At 41.4% G+C, this 15,165-nt stretch overlaps 1 protein-coding gene across 2 annotated transcripts in view; it reads left to right on the top strand.

The window, feature by feature from the left end:
• The first annotated feature begins 2,976 nt into the window (after window positions 1-2,976).
• The window catches only part of LOC307030394 (uncharacterized protein), a 48,221-nt gene continuing 36,032 nt past the window's right edge, over window positions 2,977-15,165 (top strand). Inside the window, exon 1 of one of the 2 annotated variants that reach the window (XM_079666768.1) lies at window positions 2,977-3,098. The gene's annotated coding sequence lies outside the window, so the exon portion shown is untranslated. The remainder of the gene's footprint in view (window positions 3,099-15,165) is intronic. The other variant, XM_079666767.1, reaches the window with a different exon arrangement.

Genomic DNA, 15,165 nt, shown 5'->3' with positions numbered 1-15,165 from the left:
ACGCAGCGGCCAGGCAGGAAACATGTGACTTATCAGTAACTTTAGACATCGTAAAACAATTTTAAACGAGATTTTATTGTAGATTATACATTTTACTGATACCAACTATATAATATTTACCTTGTTCTTTAAAAATAAAAATAAAAAATATATATTTTGGAAATATTTTTTTAAATTTTAAATTTTATTTTGAATGACAATCAAACATGTGGGAAGAGGGGGGGCGGCGCCCCTAGCACCCCTATGGGCCGGCCGCCACTGGTAAACACATATAGAAATTAAAGGCATACATGTGGGTTTTTTCACTATTTAAGTTACGTACTGTACCTCTATACTGATGCCGAAAAGACACTGTTAATTTCAAAGGGTAATTGGGTCTGCTAATCTAGCCCTAGTTAGCTACCTAGCTAATTAGCGAGCTAATAGCATTTGTTAGCTACCACGTTTTTAAGACACGTTAAAACTCTATAATTAGGGAATTTAAAAGCATTTTTTATTTAGTGAAATAAGACGTATAAGCTGTTAGTCCCTTTATGAGGCATCTTACTAAAATCACATGTAAAAAAACCAGATAAGGGAACAAGAAGGACAAAAATGCTGACTCATTTTCAGGTTTTAGGACTCATTAGAGCAGCACTTTATTAGCAGCCAGTTTAACCTTACCTATACAGACATTACTGTAAATGGTTGTCAATATTTGGAGTTTATCGGAGCACGTAATGTGCGAAAATGTAGGAAATAACAACAACAGACATGATTAGATGAGGAAACGTATAACTATATGTTATCTTTTAAACAAACTGACACAATAATATATCCAAACAATGAGGAATTACTAAATCAAATTTAGGAAGAGGGACATTTCCTCCTCTATTAAGATTATCCAAAGACTCAACAAACTAAGAGGCCTAACACATTTACAGGCTTATTAAAGATCGCTATCATCAACTTTAAAATCCACGAAACATATCCGCCTCTGCAATGCAAACGTCGCCAGATTTCATTATCATCCTCATCTGCGCTCCATTATACATCTGCTATTTCCTTCCGCAAGGCATGGGATTTCTATTTTGATGTGTGAGTGTGTGTGTATGTGTGTGTGTGTGTGTGTGTGTGTGTGTGTGTGTGTGTGTGTGTGTGTGTGTGTGTGTGTGTGTGTGTGTGTGTGTGTGTGTGTGTGTGTGTGTGTGTGTGTGTGTGTGTGTGTGTGTGTGTGTGTGTGGCTTGTATTCAAGGTTAATAGTCCCCGTGCTCTCCCAACATGGAAGTCTGTAAGTCGTTATCCAATCTTTTCAGCAGTATAACAACAAGACTCTTGAAAACTGCACATATGGCGAATACATATTTAATACTTTTTTGCACAATTTATCCTCGTACACTCTCTGCATCTAGTCTCAGTACATGCCTACAGCTAGGTATGGCCTTTCAATTCCTTGTACTGTTCTTCACTTGGATGGCTAACCTTCCACATGGGAATCATTAAAGTGTCAACAAATCTTACATTCACCGTTTTTTTGCTAGCCTAGATGCAGAGGTACTCATATCTTGTATTTGAGTAAAAGTAGAAGTACTCAGACCTTGTACTTCAGTAAAAGTAGAAGTACTCAGATCTTGTATTTAAGTAAAAGTAGAAGTACTCAGATCTTGTATTTGAGTAAAAGTAGAAGTACTCAGATCTTGTTCTTGAGTAAAAGTAGAAGTACTCAGATCTTGTACTTCAGTAAAAGTAGAAGTACTCAGATCTTGTTCTTGAGTAAAAGTAGAAGTACTCAGATCTTGTACTTCAGTAAAAGTAGAAGTACTCAGATCTTGTATTTGAGTAAAAGTAGAAGTACTCAGATCTTGTTCTTGAGTAAAAGTAGAAGTACTCAGATCTTGTCCTCGAGTAAAAGTAGAAGTACTCAGATCTTGTACTTCAGTAAAAGTAGAAGTACTCAGATCTTGTACTTGAGTTAAAGTAGAAGTACTCAGATCTTGTACTTCAGTAAAAGTAGAAGTACTCAGATCTTGTATTTGAGTAAAAGTAGAAGTACTCAGATCTTGAGTAATAGTAGAAGTACTCAGATCTTGTAGTTGAGTTAAAGTAGAAGTACTCAGACCTTGTACTTCAGTAAAAGTAGAAGTACTCAGATCTTGTACTTGAGTAAAAGTAGAAGTACTCAGATCTTGAGTAAAAGTAGAAGTACTCAGATCTTATACTTGAGTAAAAGTAGAAGTACTCAGATCTTATACTTGAGTAAAAGTAGAAGTACTCAGATCTTGTTCTTGAGTAATAGTCCCAGAGTGTAGGAATACTCTGTTACAGTAAAAGTCCTGCATTCAAAATGTTCCTCAAGTGAAAGTATAAAAGTATTCTCATCAAAATATAGTGAAAGACAGTAAAAGTAGTCATTGTGCAGATTGGTCCATTTCAGAATAATAGATATGATATGTTTTATAATGATTGATCATGAAAGTGTTCTCAAAGCTGGTAAAGGTGCAGCTAGTTTGAATGACTTTGTATACTGCAGGGTAGCTGGTGGATTTACTCCAGGTGGAACTAAAGTCTGATTCAACACTTGGTTAGATTTCACATCATTCATTCAGATCTGTGAAGTAACTAAAGGGATTACATACATGCAGTGGAGTACAAGTACACCATGTACCTCTGAACTGTAGTGGAGTAGAAGAACAGAGTAGCATAAAATGGAAATACTCAAGTAAAGTACAAGTCTGATAATAATACGATCCAGAGGTGAATAACAAGGACTGATGCGTCACATAAAGGTTGTAACATTATGCTAATGTCTTCCTTTTTCCTCTAAGATCCCAGAGTTATTGTTCCATGTTTTCTTCCCCACATTCCCAGCCTTTCACAGCTCTAAAACTGTTAGCATTCCAGTTACAAAGCTGCATGTGGGATTGATTTGGGAAACAGTGTGGTCTCAGTGCGTCAGGCAGCATTTCTTCTCCGTCTTTATTCAAACTAATGCGATGCAGGAATGCTTTGTCCCGCTGGGTTTTGGGATGCGGATCATTGCAACTGGTTTTCCGAACAACTCCACCTTCATCACAGACTGATTTACTGGATTACACTTCAGTGTTCCTCCAGCTGTCAGGTAATGATTGGAAGTCAAAGGTATTAAACTGCCAGATTTGATCAATGCTGAAGGGGAATGATGACATGATCGGGTCGTTTATGAACAAGTAGCATCTCGCAGAGAAAGCAAAAGTACACACATCCTTTACTCAAGTAGAAGTACAGATACTTGTGTTTAAAAATACTCTGGTGAAAGTAGAAGTACTGACTAAACTTATTTACTCAAGTCAAAGTAAAGAGGCTTTGAAATGTACTTCAGTAAAAAGTACCCATAACTAGCAGCTGTTTTAAAGAGTACCTGACCTCCCTTTATATTAATAGAACAATAATGTCATTGTTAGCTAATGAATGTTTCCATGGTTACCAACGGCAACATGACAACGTTTTCATTGGTCCCTCTTCTTTAGAGAAGACCAGGAAATGATGGATACACGGATCGTGTTCAAATCAATAGGCACGCAATGACTCTAAATAATAATGATCACGCCACCAAACACACATTCAGACTAAAGGAACCAGCCTGTTTGGCAAATTAGAGAAGTAGAGACTTCCGGTGGGGCAAGATGGAGTAGGCAGTGTCGAATCTAGCTCCCGTAACTTTTATTAAGTTACTGTTTTAAATCCCCATAGTTTTGCCTTTGGCCATCTCCTGGTGGATAATTATTCCTCTCTGAACACTCTGGTTCTGGATTATGGCTTCCAAGCAGCAGAGATCTGGCAAGAAGGAGCAGTCTACCGGCAAATGGCGGTGACTTCAACATGGCGGCCTTGGCTAACCAACTGGAACAACACCGGAATGCTATCTCTGTGGATTTCAAGTCTACTATATCTACGCTCGAAGCCAAACTAGACTCAAACCACAGTCCGATCATACCCACTCAATTAATTCGCTTGAATCCAACACTAACGAACAAGACGGACGCATACAAAGTTTGGAATCGATGTGTGCTAAGCTAGCTGAGAATAATACCAAACTACAAGCTAAGTTGACGGACCTCGAGTCTCGCAGCCGCCGTAACAATATCAGGATCATTCTACCTGTATGGGCTCAGAACAGTATCATAATACACACATGCACACAGAAGGATTCACACTTGTATTTCCGGATCCACACTTGTATTTTTTAATGCACACACAAATGTGTTCCGTTTCATATACATATAAATAAAATCCAAATACAGAAAAAAGTTTTAAATGTGTATTTTTGATCCACACATATTTGTTTTCCGTTTAAAACCTCTGAACCTGCAAACACAAACCGCTTTCTGTGCATGGATCGCTGTGCATTCATGTGTGGGTTTTTTGAGACTCCCCTGACGGTCAGCCGATTCGTACTTGCAATTTTTTCTATCTATAGCCAATCAGATGTCTCCTCAATTCTAAGCCAATCACATGTGCGCGCCCCCACGAGGGTAGATTTCTTGCGTTCATGACGTAGCGCTTCATGTACGCATTTTGCGCAGTCCGGAGCTGACAGGTCCATGGAGCCTGCCTGCATGCGCTAATCTCAGGACACCTCCACTCTCAGTTTTCGAACAGGAAATGCACACAAATACAAGCCTTTATATTATTAAGGTACAGCGCCACTTTCCGAACCATTGATGAATGCTTGTGTGTACACAAACACGGCAGGCAAAACCGTTTTAAATGTGTGTTTCCTGTATGGCGAATACAGCTGCTTTATTTATGTCCGTATGAAGTTGTTGTGAGTGTGGACTGGAGGGAGCAGCTACAGGTTAGCTTAGCCTAATCGATCAGTGCACTACGAACCCAGTGCTAGACAGTGAACTGTGAACGGGGGGAGCCCCGCCCCGCCGGTCATTATCGGCCGATATTCACTCTAAATAGTTTGATCGGTGCTCTCTATAAAGGCCGATCAGGAGAGCTGGATCGATATGGACATAAACGAGAGTGAAGTGTAACCGGACGAGAGAAAGAGAGATCAGATCAGCTGCTGAGTCTGACGGAGACACGCAGCTCTGCATGATCACCTGAAGCTCCGCCCTCTGTTTAGCGAGCTGACCGGACTGCGCAAAATGCGTATATGAAGTGTCATGAACGCAAGAAATCATACCCTCGTGGGGGCGCGCTCATGTGATTGGCTTAGACTGGAGGAGACATCTGATTGGCTATAGATGAGAGAAATTACAAGTACGAATCGGGTGAGCGTCAGGGGAGTCTCAAAAAACCCACACACGAATGCACAGCGATCCGTGCACAGAGAGCGGTTTGTGTTTGTAGGTTCAGGGGATTTAAACGGAAAACAAATATGTGTGGATCAAAAATACTTCTGTAAAACTTTTTTCTGTATTTGGATTTTATTTACATGTTTATGAAACGGAACACATTTGTGTGTGCATTGAAAAACACAAGTGTGGATCCGGAAATACAAGTGTGAATCCTTCTGTGTGCATGTGTGTATTATGAGACTGTTCTGAGCCCATATACCTGAGTCCATCGAAGGGCCTCAGCCCTCCACCTTCTTTTCTGAACTTCTGGCTGAGGTCCTTGGGGACAACGTTTTTGAGTCTTCACCGGAGTGCGACAGAGCGCACCGTACACTCTCCAACAAGCCAGGACCGGGTCAGAGACCGAGACCCGTGGTCATCAGGCTCCACAGAGTCTATCAGAAAGATAAGATCATCCCTGAGGATAGAGCTAAGAGAGGCAAGCTGCAGTACCGTGGGACCCCGATTGCAATCTACGAGGATTATCCTTCTGAGATAGTGGAGCAGGGAATACCAAGAGGTGATGTCTGAATTTTACCAACGGAGTTTCAAGCCCGCACTAGTTTTCCCTGCGAGGCTTAACATCACACTGAAGGATGGGGCCAGGAAGAGACTTTCCTCCGTTTCTGAGGCCAAGGACTTTATTGCAGCTAACCGATCTGGTGTCGGCTCTCATGCCTTCTCCTCCGCCTGACTGCTGCGGTTTGGTAACGTTAGCCCAGTTTACTAGCCTTACTGGCTACCTAAGTAACTTGTCTGACCTATTAGTTCACATGGGTTCTAATTATCCCGTTAACACGCAGACAGACATGTGTGTTTTTCCACCGCTAGACTTCTTATATTTTCCTTATTTTTTTTGTTCCTTGCCGTTATCAATGCCTGTTGATAGGTCACACGACATGTTATCCGCAGAGTATCGCTTTTGCCTCTAGAGGGAGCCACAGAGCTGTTGCACTAGCTTATTTTCTTGTCCACCTGTGCCTTTACCATTCAGAGATTTCTTTTGCACTTTATTTTATTTCCTATTATGTCTCATTTAGGGTATCTGTATGGATAAAATACATTGTATTTACTTGTTGGACCGGCTGCTCATGCTGATTTTTACTGCACTAAATTGTATGTGTGTTCTCTTCTCTGTTCTCTGTGGTTTGGTATTGGCATAGATTTATCTGCATAATATTTGACAATTTCCTATTCACTTACCCATCAGCGACGTGCGGTCAGGGGAGGCAGGCACCTGTCATACTGCAATGTAACGGAAAAACAACTAAAGAAAAACTAAATAGTAATAATAAAATGTCTCCACTGATCTGTGTTGTAAATCTGCTTTATGTCTGATTCCAATCGCTTTTTAAAGTCAAAATCAGCAAATTTGCCGAGCTCCGCTACAACTACGGGTAGCGATGAGAAGTGAGGCAGGGACGAGCTCTGCCTCTCGTAAACCCACAGTAACTTGCTGGAGCGCGGGCACTAATTTAACGCGGGCACTTATTTTGTGAGCGCGCTCAAGCCAGTTACTGTGGGGTGAGGTGAGGCACAGATGAGCTCTGCCTCACCTCAGAATGTGTCACCCCACAGAAACTGGCTGGAAAGCGGGCCCTAAGCTCATGCCTGTTACCTGTTGGTAAGAAGTAGAAAGTTCAGGTATTTGTGTTCAAAATGTAAGAAGTAGAAAGTACAGGTATTTGTGTTCAAGATGTAAGAAGTAGAAAGTACAGGTATTTGAGTTCAACATGTAAGAAGTAGAAAATACAGGTATTTGTGTTCAAAATGTAAGAAGTAGAAAGTACAGGTATTTGTGTTCAACATGTGAGAAGTAGAAAGTACAGGTATTTGTGTTCAAAATGTAAGAAGTAGAAAGTACAGGTATTTGTGTTCAACATGTAAGAAGTAGAAAGTACAGGTATTTGAGTTCAACATGTAAGAAGTAGAAAGTACAGGTATTTGTGTTCAACATGTAAGAAGTAGAAAGTACAGGTATTTGTGTTCAACATGTAAGAAGTAGAAAGTACAGGTATTTGAGTTCAACATGTAAGAAGTAGAAAGTACAGGTATTTGTGTTCAAAATGTAAGAAGTAGAAAGTTCAGGTATTTGAGTTCAACATGTAAGAAGTAGAAAATACAGGTATTTGTGTTCAAAATGTAAGAAGTAGAAAGTACAGGTATTTGTGTTCAACATGTAAGAAGTAGAAAGTACAGGTATTTGTGTTCAAAATGTAAGAAGTAAAAAGTACAGGTATTTGAGTTCAACATGTAAGAAGTAGAAAGTACAGGTATTTGTGTTCAAAATGTAAGAAGTAGAAAGTACAGGTATTTGAGTTCAACATGTAAGAAGTAGAAAGTACAGGTATTTGTGTTCAACATGTAAGAAGTAGAAAGTACAGGTATTTGTGTTCAACATGTAAGAAGTAGAAAGTACAGGTATTTGTGTTCAACATGTAAGAAGTAGAAAGTACAGGTATTTGTGTTCAACATGTAAGAAGTAGAAAGTACAGGTATTTGTGTTCAACATGTAAGAAGTAGAAAGTACAGGTATTTGTGTTCAACATGTAAGAAGTAGAAAGTACAGGTATTTGAGTTCAACATGTAAGAAGTAGAAAGTACAGGTATTTGTGTTCAACATGTAAGAAGTAGAAAGTACAGGTATTTGAGTTCAACATGTGAGAAGTAGAAAGTACAGGTATTTGTGTTCAAAATGTAAGAAGTCAAAGTAAAAACTTGTCAGTAAAATAAGTAGTGGAGTAAAGTACTGATACCAGAAACTTAAGTACAGTAACAAAGTATTTACACTTCACTACTTCCCACCTCTGGCATCTTGGTACCCTTAAGGAATTAGCCGTCCAAAACGATAAATTATGTGTTATTTATGCATTACGTTACCTGTAATCAAAGTATAATTTATCCATACATGTATATATCCGTACTTAAGATTGAAAGGTGTTTGATTGCCTTGCCTAACCAAAGAAAAGAGTAAGCATAAGAAAACAATCCCCAAAATCAATGCATACTAACATAAAAAGAACAAATTGTGTATAAAAAAATAAATAAGAGGACACTTGTTCTTATATTGCTATGCTATGAGGTCAATGAATACTACTTACTTTTAAGACAAACTGAATCCATCAGATTTATAAGAAGAACATGTGACCAGAGCTGTGCACACAACAGATATTGTACACAAACAAAGATAATCAAATACAGATAACAGAGATCGAGAAGTGTCCTTTAACTGGAACCTGCTTTCTTCCTCACATCAGAAGAACACTGTTCACAACTCACAACGTTTCAGACACATGATAGAGAGGAGCTGGTTTTAATCAATGGGCTTGTTTATATAACTGAAACAACCTAATGAAGCTCATATGTTATCTTTTAGTGGAGAGGCATATAAGAACTATTTAACAGAGGTTGATACGAGGAAGAAATGTGTTTTCTTGTTCAACGTATTCTTGATTATTTATATCATGAATTCATGTTTTATCGCACTTTTTCTCACCTTCTCTCCATTGTTCTTACAGGGTGGTGTCCCCTCTTTAGTGTGTGTGTGTGTGTGTGTGTGTGTGTGTGTGTGTGTGTGTGTGTGTGTGTGTGTGTGTGTGTGTGTGTGTGTGTGTGTGTGTGTGTGTGTGTGTGTGTGTGTGGAAAGATTAGCTAAAAAAAAGAAAAGTCCTCAAAGGAACAAGAAACCCTAACGGCCCGTCCACACACAGGCATGAAAAAAATCTTTCAAAGCTTCGCCCATTCACTTGAATGGGGTGACGAAGAAGATTTGTATTCTTCGCCGAACTGCATTGTGGGGAGCGGAGCATGGCTTTGCAAGCATCGTGAGCATCAAAAGTTGAGCAATGTTCAACTTTTGATGCTCCCGTTGCTTTCGAAGCTGGCATCAGCCAATCAAATCCCGTTTATGCAAATCCCGCCAGTACAAGCGCTAGCCAATCAAACCGCGTGCAAGCTGGGAGAGCCAGACCGCAGTTCATTTCCCCATATTCCAAACGAGATATTACGGTAGTAAATCAACCGGTTCTTTACGACCAGAACTATTTACCGGGATACAAACCGGAGGAACCAGGCATGGAGGGAGGTGGCAGAGACAGTGGGTGAAACTGGTAGGTTTTCGCCTGTTTGGAGAGTTTATATCCAGTTTACTTCGTTTTAACATTGCTATTGCTTTGTATGTCGGGGGCGGGAGATTCATGTGATTGGTTGTTGGTCGCGTTGCTCGCGAAAAATCGCTAATCTTCAGACACGCCCAGCTTCAAGATTTTTCAAGATTTTTTTCATGCCTGTGTGGACGGGCCGAAACTCTACTAAAAGTCTACTTTAAGACATTTTGTGTCTCTTTATTATTGTTATTTAAATTATATTTTGGTCTGTATTTAACTCTTTTTTAGTCTTAATTGTGTATTTTTTTACGTTATTTCTGCATTTCCTGGTAGTTATTAGTGTCTGTTTTTAGCAGTATCTATTTGAGTCATTGTATTTGTCTTGTTTTCGAGTCAGTTTGAGCTTTGTTTCATCGATGTTTATGCTTTTATTTGTCTGTCCATAGCCCCCATCTATTCTTATGTGTGGCTTTTATCTATTATTGTAATATTATATAATGTTATGTGGCTGTAAAGCACTTCGGTAAACCCTCTGTTTTTAATATGTGCTATATAAATAAAGTGGATTGGATTGAATGGTTTCGTCTCGTTTCAGTCATTCATCTCTTTGTAGTTGTTTTTCAGTCTTTAATTTGCTTGATTATATTTATAAAAATGTACTTTAGTTCACTTTATTTCATTTTAATATATTATATTGTATTTTTTTTAAATATTCTGATAAGTATTCTGATCCCGATTCTGATTATAAGTACAGAAAACTACCACAAACCACTTTGATGCATCCTCTCTAGCAGACTACTTAAGCAATCCAATGTACACACAAAAAACCTATGATATAAAAACGATGTATGACATTAGAAAAGTGGCATTTAGAAACTCTAACAGCCCCTTGAATACTCCCCGCACAGAGGAAACGTATACAATTCACCTCGTACAGGATCTTCATCACCCTGACAAGCCTTTAGGCATCTGAACCGACACGCAGACAACCCCCCCTTTGACACATGTGAGTGGATTCTTCAGGAGAGTTTGCTCAGCTAAGTAGCCTCTAAGTGTGTGTTAGCATGATTATGTTCACGTGTAAACCACGACCTCCAGGCCATTCATCATGTCAATACTGAGCCTTTCATTCAGGGGGGGGGGGGCTAGGGGGGCAGACGATGACTCAATCCTCACATGGTTTCCCATAATGACCCGAACATGTGGAGCTTTCAAATCTAGCTTGTACTGTTTGCTCTGCGGGGCACGGCTGACATATTGTAGAAATAACTCGTTAAGGGGCGAACCTGAGACCTGGGGGGGGGGGGATTAATCTGCAGAAAGGGGATGGCTATGGGCTGGAGATGATGTATTGCTTTAACATATATATGTGAAGTCTCTTCTGATCGGATTAAAGGGTTTAATATGGTGTGTGTGGTACAGGAAAATCTGTCATTTACTGAGAAGGAATTTAAAGCATTCATCTCTGGAGAGAGTATTATAGGGTCTTAAATTGAAAACGCCACCTTTCCAATGTTATAAATAATTTTCCTAGCATAGTTTCATGTGCGTTTATTGGATCGCTTGAATAATCTGCTGGTAAAAGAAAGACCTGAGAGGCAGCTTGTAAATGATGGTATTCTTGAAAGGAATTTATCTGACTTGATATGAAAGCAAAAATGTACTTGAAGACATCTTGAAATGTTGCATTAGATTGTAAAGCCCTCTAACGAAAATGTTTCTTCATGGATTTTGGAAGATATTTAAGAAAATTGACTTTATATGAAAGCAAAAACGTTTAAATTGTCACACGTTGACCCTGGCATAGCCACAAAGGATCCAGATCCAGAAACAAACTCCATTAAATAAATGCAAACGTACAAATCTCATCTGAAAACGAAAGTAAATACTGTGTGGGTTTTTCTTGAGTAGGAGGTAAACAACTCTGATTGTTGTGTTTACAAACCACAGCCAACAAATCCCACTCAAACTGCCTGTAACTTCTCTCTTTGCCGTAAAAGTGCCCACGTTGGGAGTGTTTACAGGAAGCAAAAAGCACATGACCACATGATTACTGAAGGTCAGAGAACATCTGGGTGTCTAGAGCGCTTCTAGCAAGATAAGAAAGAGGGTATCATTTAAGCAATAGCTCACGACAGGCCGTGGTATATGCTCATTATATCACAGCTAAGGGGCGTGGTTCGGCCCGACGGTATACTGTTTTTCTCAGTCGCGGAGGGATACTGACTTGTTTTGAAAAGTAATTTACAATTCTACCCGTGGTATACGCTCAGTATATCACGGCTAAGAACCAATCAGATTGCTTGATTTGACTTGTCCGTTTTATAATATATTATATATGTTGAGTTTCTGAATAGCTTACAAACTGATCTTAGATGCATTTTGATTTGCCTGTAATGCCAGTAGTGACACATGTTGAGTTCTTTAAGTTTGTGTAACATAACGTCAATTTAACTATACTCCTGCATTACTCCATGTCTTGGGCCTTTACCAGACTATTCGCACATGACACAACATCTGCTCCTAAAGAGTGTTTATGGGGCGTTAACGATGCTAATACTAAACAATCGGAAACACAACTCCAGTTTATGATAAAGGGGGCCTTTTAGTCGCTCACATTCATTTGATTTCTTTTATTTGGAAATTTCTTCATTTTGGTCAATTCTTTTTTTTTTATCAACTTTATTCAAGTCAACTTTTTTTAGTCGCCAACAATTTATTTGTCATCAGACTGTGCTCCGGTCCCAGCTGTGTGTGCGTCACTTTTTAGTGTCCCCTGGTCTCCCAGCTGTGTGCGTCACTCTTTAGTGTCCCCTGGTATCCCAGCCGTGTGCGTCATTCTTTAGTGTCCCCTGATCTCCCAGCTGTGTGCCTAACTTTTTAGTGTCCCCTGGACTCCCAGCTGTGTGCGTCACTTTTTAGTGTCCCCTAGTCTCCCAGCTATGTGCGTCCCTCTTTAGTGTCCCCTGGTCTCCTAGCTGTGTGTGTCACTCTTTAGTGTGCCCTGGTCTCCCAGCTGTGTGCGTCACTCTTTAATATCCCCTGGTCTCCCAGCTGTGTGCGTCACTCTTTAATATCCCCTGGTCTCTCAGCTGTGTGCGTCACTCTTTAGTGATCCCTGGTCTCCCAGCTGTGTGTGTCACTCTTTAGTGTCCCCTGGTCTCCCAGCTGTGTGCGTCACTCTTTAATATCCCCTGGTCTCCCAGCTGTGTGCGTCACTCTTTAATGTCCCCTGGTCTCCCAGCTGTGTGTGTCACTCTTTAGTGTCCCCTGGTCCCCCAGCTGTGTGTGTCACTCTTTAGTGTCCCCTGGTCTTCCAGCTGTGTGCGTCACTCTTTAGTGTCCCCTGGTCTCCCAGCTGTGTGCGTCACTTTTTAGTGTCCCCTGGTCTTCCAGCTGTGTGCGTCACTCTTTAGTGTCCCCTGGTCTCCCAGCTGTGTGCGTCACTCTTTAGTGTCCCCTGGTCTTCCAGCTGTGTGCGTCACTCTTTAGTGTCCCCTGGTCTTCCAGCTGTGTGCGTCACTCTTTAGTGTCCCCTGGTCTTCCAGCTGTGTGCGTCACTCTTTAGTGTCCCCTGGTCTCCCAGCTGTGTGCGTCACTTTTTAGTGTCCCCTGGTCTTCCAGCTGTGTGCGTCACTCTTTAGTGTCCCCTGGTCTCCCAGCTCTGTGCGTCACTCTTTAATATCCCCTGGTCTCCCAGCTGTGTGCGTCACTCTTTAATATCCCCTGTTCTCCCAGTTGTGTGCGTCACTCTTTAGTGTCCCCTGGTCTCCCAGCCGTTTGCTTCACTCTTTAATATCCCCTGGTCTCCCATTTGTGTGTGTCACTCTTTAGTGTCCCCTGGTCTCCCAGCTGTGTGCGTCACTCTTTAATGTCCCCTGGTCTCCCAGCTGTGTGCGTCACTCTTTAATGTCTCCTGATCTCCCAGCTGTGTGTGTCACTCTTTAATGTCCCCTGGTTTTCCAGCTGTGTGCGTCACTTTTTAGTGATCCCTGGTCTCCCAGCTGTGTGCGTCACTCTTTAGTGTGCCCTGGTCTCCCAGCTGTGTGCGTCACTCTTTAATATCCCCTGGTCTCCCGGCTGTGTGCGTCACTCTTTAGTGTCCCCTGGTCTCCCAGCTGTGTGCGTCACTTTTTAGTGTCCCCTGGTCTCCCAGCTGTGTGCGTCACTCTTTAATATCCCCTGGTCTCCCAGCTGTGTGTGTCACTCTTTAGTGTCCCCTGTTCTCCCAGCTGTGTGCGTCACTCTTTAATATCCCCTGGTCTCCCAGCTGTGTGCGTCACTCTTTAGTGTCCCCTGGTCTCCCAGCTGTGTGCGTCACTCTTTAATATCCCCTGGTCTCCCAGCTGTGTGCGTCACTCTTTAGTGTCCCCTGGTCTCCCAGCTGTGTGCGTCACTTTTTAGTGTCCCCTGGTCTCCCAGCTGTGTGCGTCACTCTTTAGTGTCCCCTGGTCTCCCAGCTGTGTGTGTCAATCTTTAGTGTCCCCTGGTCTCCCTGCTGTGTGCGTCACTCTTTAATATCCCCTGGTCTCCCAGCTGTGTGCGTCACTCTTTAGTGTCCCCTGGTCTCCCAGCTGTGTGCGTCACTCTTTAGTGTCCCCTGGTCTTCGTTGTGTTTTGAGCTTCTTGCAGCGTTTGTATTTGCAGCGTTTGGTTTCCGCAGCTTTTAGTAAACGCTGCGCATGTCTCCTCAAGTTGATGAATGTTCTCTAAATGCTGCAGGTGTTGTCAAGTTGCTGAAGATGTTTCTTCATGTGTACACGAACATTTGTGTTTATATATTTGTTTCTGAAAGTGTAGCACATTTCTCCTATTTGTAAGGTTGGCCATTGGCGCCTTTGCACCTGTCGACCACCATACACTTGTTTTATGTTTTAAATTAAAGAGAAATTTAAGAGATTTTAGCTGCATGAGGATTTCCTTCTATCAAAATTGCAGATGTGTGTGTGTGTGTGTGTGTGTGTGTGTGTGTGTGTGTGTGTGTGTGTGTGTGTGTGTGTGTGTGTGTGTGTGTACTCATGCATCCTGTAAAAGTGTGTGTGTGACAGGTTATCTTCTCACCGACTCGTCAGCGGGTTGATGAGACAGAAGGAGGGTTCAAAGGTTGAGGGGCAAGGTCAAAGGTCATTGTGTTTATGAATGCATCCCATAGACTGAACGTGCTGCGTCAACAGAACATCATCAGGGTCAGGATGTTGCTGTGGACCGAGAGACCGGGGCTCACATTTAAAAAAGCATGGTCTGAGAGGCGATGTAGATATATTTCAAAACTGAAGTCTCTTTAGCTATAAGAGATACCTCCAAATTATAGAAATATGTCCTCTCTATGTCATTCTGTGTCTGTTAATGTGTCTAATAGAGTGGTGCAGGAATGAGTCCTCAAACCAGGAAGTGAGTCAGCATTTTACCACTTCCTGTTCCCTCGTCTCGGAGTCAACGGGTTTTTTGAACATGTTTTTGGAAACTAGCTGGAAATAAGGTCTGTGGTTGAGACACATTGAAGAGACGGATCACTTTTTGTTCTACTACATTAAATACATCAGCAGTGACCCCACTGGTGATTTCTGAAGAGTGGACGTGTCTGAAAAACGATGGTCCAGTTAAGCCCCATGCCCCGGTACCGATGGCAAAACGCAGAATCTTGCAAGAAACAGCGTCTGGGGGCTTCTTAAGATTTAACAAACTATGAATGTGTCATACCCACTTAACAGGAAGAAACTCAGCTTTCAGACAATATTACTCACGCTAGAGA

Source organism: Notothenia rossii, assembly GCF_949606895.1.
Source record: "Notothenia rossii genome assembly, chromosome: 2".
NCBI classification, from domain to species: Eukaryota; Metazoa; Chordata; class Actinopteri; order Perciformes; family Nototheniidae; genus Notothenia; species Notothenia rossii.
This window is presented reverse-complemented; position numbering and strand designations above follow the sequence as displayed.